At 44.3% G+C, this 5,001-nt stretch overlaps 1 long non-coding RNA gene across 1 annotated transcript in view; it reads left to right on the top strand.

The window, feature by feature from the left end:
- LOC102489393 (uncharacterized) overlaps positions 1–2,100 on the top strand; it is a 27,648-nt gene extending 25,548 nt beyond the window's left edge. Inside the window, exon 4 of the long non-coding RNA XR_335708.1 lies at positions 1,711–2,100. This is a non-coding gene — a long non-coding RNA (uncharacterized LOC102489393). The remainder of the gene's footprint in view (positions 1–1,710) is intronic.
- Positions 2,101–5,001: the final 2,901 nt, after the last annotated feature.

Below are 5,001 nucleotides of genomic sequence, written 5' to 3'. Positions count from 1 at the left end.
GAAGATGGGACATGGCAGAGGGTGGGGATGGGGAACCTAGGATGGCAAAACAAAAGGCAAGGTATGCAGGACACAAAAATTGGGAAATCATTTGCTGAGAACATATATGTTGATGTGCTTGATTGAGCCAATGCACAGTGTATTTTGGATGGAAAATTCATATGTGTGTTGTGATGAGAAAAGAAAAAAAAAATTTATAATAAAAAAAAAAAAAAGTCTATGTAGTCAAGCAACAAGCATGGGAATAGGAATTTCCTCACATTGGACTCCCCTCGATTTTTTTCTGGATAATTTCAAATATTTCAAGTAAGAGGGAAAAGATTATGGGTTTACTGTGACCCCTTTTGATTTGGGAAAATTCCGCCGATTGAAAATGGCCAACCTTTGGTGTGGGCTCTCCCCAGAAGGGACTTTAGATTTATTCACAGCCCGATGAGTCTGACACACTGTCTATGGAAATCCTAGCCACCCAGAACAAATTCTATACATGAAAATCTGGATCCATCTAGTTCAACAAGACCCAGAGTGGTTACCTGGCCTTGGATAAAAGTTCCCGACCAAAATCTGCCTGATTTATCCAACAAAGAACCAAACAAATGCCTTGCCCTCAAAACAAAGTACGAAATTTTCTGTGAGGCTCAATAAAGGGTCTCATATCTGGCTCCCTCGCTTCAAATAAATCTCAAATCTGATCTCAGAGGGTTCAGACAGATATCAGTAATCACACCTCTAGAGAGGATTTAACTAAGCTGTATGAAAGAGAATCTACATAGAAACTAAATGAATAAATGAATACATTTAAGAGTGTCTTAACTGCTCAATTCTAGAGTAACAAAAATTGTTCCTTTTGATATAGCACCATTCACTGAGACAGAACAAAACTTATGGCCATCCCCCAAAGGTGAGAATGGAGGGGGGCTGAATCAGGTACTTTGGAGGGCCAAAGGTGTCTAGCTGAATTCTCAGAGTGTAGACCTAAAAGCAGGCCTGAAAGAGTTTCTTTCTGTGTGCCTCAATGAAATCAAATGAAAAATTCGGGAACCAGCAGTTAGCATATGGCTATGTCGCTGGACTCCCACGTAGTCGACCGCGGTTCGCATTCCGGACCTGGTGGCTTAGAACTCATGCCGGGCGCGTGTCTGTGTGTGCCCAAGATCCCGAGAGGAGAATGGAGGAGAAGGGATTGCGGTGTGACCATCCCCCCTGGGGGGTGATTTCTCGCTTTCTCTCTCTAATGTCTCTCTCTAATGTCTGGCGAGCGCATGCGCCCTATAGCGAAAATCTCTCCAAAAAGAAAAAAAAAGAAAAAAAGAAGAAGAAAGAAGAAATCAAATGAAAAATTCATCCCGCCTATGCAGGAGCCCCATTGGGTGCTGCTCACTCACCATTTCTGTGTCGCTTTTACCAGGCTAAGACCCTTTGACCTGTGTACTATCATGACAGGGAAAATTCATGTTGCTTCTGCTCATGAAAACCTTTGGCTGCATGCAGCAAAACAGCTGGACTAATTTAAGACACAAATGCAGTAGCACTTTGGTAAGAATTAAAGAGTAAAGTGGTTTGTGTTGTTAGATCACTCTTATCTGGTAAAGAATTGTAACAGGTCTTGGAGAAACTCAGAATATATTCATTTATAATCGATGTTCTTTTTTTAACTAGTGCCTGTAAAATGGGAAAAATCAAAGCCCTTCTTTCTTGCAAAACCCCCAGGTCCTCATCTTTTGGAGTCTGTCTTTTTCCCCACCAGCCGACCTGGGATGACTGTCAGCAACTCCTCCAGACCTTATTCACATCACAGTAAAAGAGAACAAATTGAGGTGGAATCCTGGAAACTTGTCCTGGGTCCAGATATGGAGATCAACACGAATTATGGTAAGGAGGCTCTCAGTCAGTATTGCCAAACTCCACTGAGAGGGATTAGAGTAGTGGCATGGAAGCCCAGCAACCAAAGTCAAGGTGAGCAAAACCATGCAGGGTCTGAGTGAGTCTCCCGCTGCCTTCCTAGAGAGACTCTTTGGGGCCTACCGATGCTATGCTCCCATGGACCCAGAGTCCTCAGAGAATAGGCAAGCAATGAGCATCGCGTTCGTGACCCAGTTGGCCCCAGACATTAGGAGAAAAACACAAAAGTTAGAGGAGTTTGAGGGAAAAATGCTGTCAGAACTCATGGAGGTATCTCAAAAACTCTTCAGTAACTGAGAGGACAGTGAGACTGTCCAAACTCAAAAGATGAGAAAAAAATCAAGAAGACAGATATTCCCCAGGGACAGACATTCCCCAGGGACAAGGAGGTCAAAGAAACCACCAAGCAGAAAACCTAGGCACCCCAGTCTGGGGAAAATGTAGACAACCTCCTTCTGGTGGCCGAGACAAGGGACCAATGCCTCCAGGCCACATGGCCCTGCTGCAGACTCTGACAGATCTCAGGTATCAGGCCTCAGCCAAGAAGGCCCAGCTCTGCCCCGCTCAGGCCACATATCTGGGCTACAACCTGGAGAGAGGTAAGCAGACTTTTCAGGCTGCATCCAAGCCATCTTGAACATCCCCACTCCAACCACAAAGCAAAAAGTGCAAGAGTTCCTTGGAACTGTGGGATACTGCCACCTCTGGATTCTAGACTTTGCCAAAATAGCCAGACCCCTTTATGCCACAATGGGGGGGAGGAAAGGATCCAGACTTGAGATGGACGAAGGAAAAGGAATGAGCCTTCCAAGCCTTGAAGACTGCTTTGGTGAGTGCCTCAGCTTTAGGCCTCCTTGATGTCTCAAAGCCGTTCCAACTGTACATGGCTGAGACAAAGGGCATCATGAAGAGGGGCCTAATGCAAACTCTGAGACCATGAAAGTGGACTATGATCTACTAATGGCTAGACTTATCCAAGAGGCTAGACATCAAGATGGCCAAATTGCCTGTGCAAACAGGGGAGGCCCAGAAGGCACCCCTGAGAAAAGAAAAAAAAAATTTATAATAAAAAAAAAAAAAAGTCTATGTAGTCAAGCAACAAGCATGGGACAAGGAATTTCCTCACATTGGACTCCCCTCGATTTTTTTCTGGATAATTTCAAATATTTCAAGTAAGAGGGAAAAGATTATGGGTTTACTGTGACCCCTTTTGATTTGGGAAAATTCCGCCGATTGAAAATGGCCAACCTTTGGTGTGGGCTCTCCCCAGAAGGGACTTTAGATTTATTCACAGCCCGATGAGTCTGACACACTGTCTATGGAAATCCTAGCCACCCAGAACAAATTCTATACATGAAAATCTGGATCCATCTAGTTCAACAAGACCCAGAGTGGTTACCTGGCCTTGGATAAAAGTTCCCGACCAAAATCTGCCTGATTTATCCAACAAAGAACCAAACAAATGCCTTGCCCTCAAAACAAAGTACGAAATTTTCTGTGAGGCTCAATAAAGGGTCTCATATCTGGCTCCCTCGCTTCAAATAAATCTCAAATCTGATCTCAGAGGGTTCAGACAGATATCAGTAATCACACCTCTAGAGAGGATTTAACTAAGCTGTATGAAAGAGAATCTACATAGAAACTAAATGAATAAATGAATACATTTAAGAGTGTCTTAACTGCTCAATTCTAGAGTAACAAAAATTGTTCCTTTTGATATAGCACCATTCACTGAGACAGAACAAAACTTATGGCCATCCCCCAAAGGTGAGAATGGAGGGGGGCTGAATCAGGTACTTTGGAGGGCCAAAGGTGTCTAGCTGAATTCTCAGAGTGTAGACCTAAAAGCAGGCCTGAAAGAGTTTCTTTCTGTGTGCCTCAATGAAATCAAATGAAAAATTCGGGAACCAGCAGTTAGCATATGGCTATGTCGCTGGACTCCCACGTAGTCGACCGCGGTTCGCATTCCGGACCTGGTGGCTTAGAACTCATGCCGGGCGCGTGTCTGTGTGTGCCCAAGATCCCGAGAGGAGAATGGAGGAGAAGGGATTGCGGTGTGACCATCCCCCCTGGGGGGTGATTTCTCGCTTTCTCTCTCTAATGTCTCTCTCTAATGTCTGGCGAGCGCATGCGCCCTATAGCGAAAATCTCTCCAAAAAGAAAAAAAAAGAAAAAAAGAAGAAGAAAGAAGAAATCAAATGAAAAATTCATCCCGCCTATGCAGGAGCCCCATTGGGTGCTGCTCACTCACCATTTCTGTGTCGCTTTTACCAGGCTAAGACCCTTTGACCTGTGTACTATCATGACAGGGAAAATTCATGTTGCTTCTGCTCATGAAAACCTTTGGCTGCATGCAGCAAAACAGCTGGACTAATTTAAGACACAAATGCAGTAGCACTTTGGTAAGAATTAAAGAGTAAAGTGGTTTGTGTTGTTAGATCACTCTTATCTGGTAAAGAATTGTAACAGGTCTTGGAGAAACTCAGAATATATTCATTTATAATCGATGTTCTTTTTTTAACTAGTGCCTGTAAAATGGGAAAAATCAAAGCCCTTCTTTCTTGCAAAACCCCCAGGTCCTCATCTTTTGGAGTCTGTCTTTTTCCCCACCAGCCGACCTGGGATGACTGTCAGCAACTCCTCCAGACCTTATTCACATCACAGTAAAAGAGAACAAATTGAGGTGGAATCCTGGAAACTTGTCCTGGGTCCAGATATGGAGATCAACACGAATTATGGTAAGGAGGCTCTCAGTCAGTATTGCCAAACTCCACTGAGAGGGATTAGAGTAGTGGCATGGAAGCCCAGCAACCAAAGTCAAGGTGAGCAAAACCATGCAGGGTCTGAGTGAGTCTCCCGCTGCCTTCCTAGAGAGACTCTTTGGGGCCTACCGATGCTATGCTCCCATGGACCCAGAGTCCTCAGAGAATAGGCAAGCAATGAGCATCGCGTTCGTGACCCAGTTGGCCCCAGACATTAGGAGAAAAACACAAAAGTTAGAGGAGTTTGAGGGAAAAATGCTGTCAGAACTCATGGAGGTATCTCAAAAACTCTTCAGTAACTGAGAGGACAGTGAGACTGTCCAAACTCAAAAGATGA

This window comes from Tupaia chinensis, unplaced genomic scaffold (genome assembly GCF_000334495.1).
Source record: "Tupaia chinensis unplaced genomic scaffold, TupChi_1.0 Scaffold000506_1, whole genome shotgun sequence".
In the NCBI taxonomy this organism is placed as follows: Eukaryota; Metazoa; Chordata; class Mammalia; order Scandentia; family Tupaiidae; genus Tupaia; species Tupaia belangeri.
The sequence above is the reverse complement of the archived record's forward strand: the minus strand, read 5'-3'. Positions and strand labels throughout refer to the sequence as shown.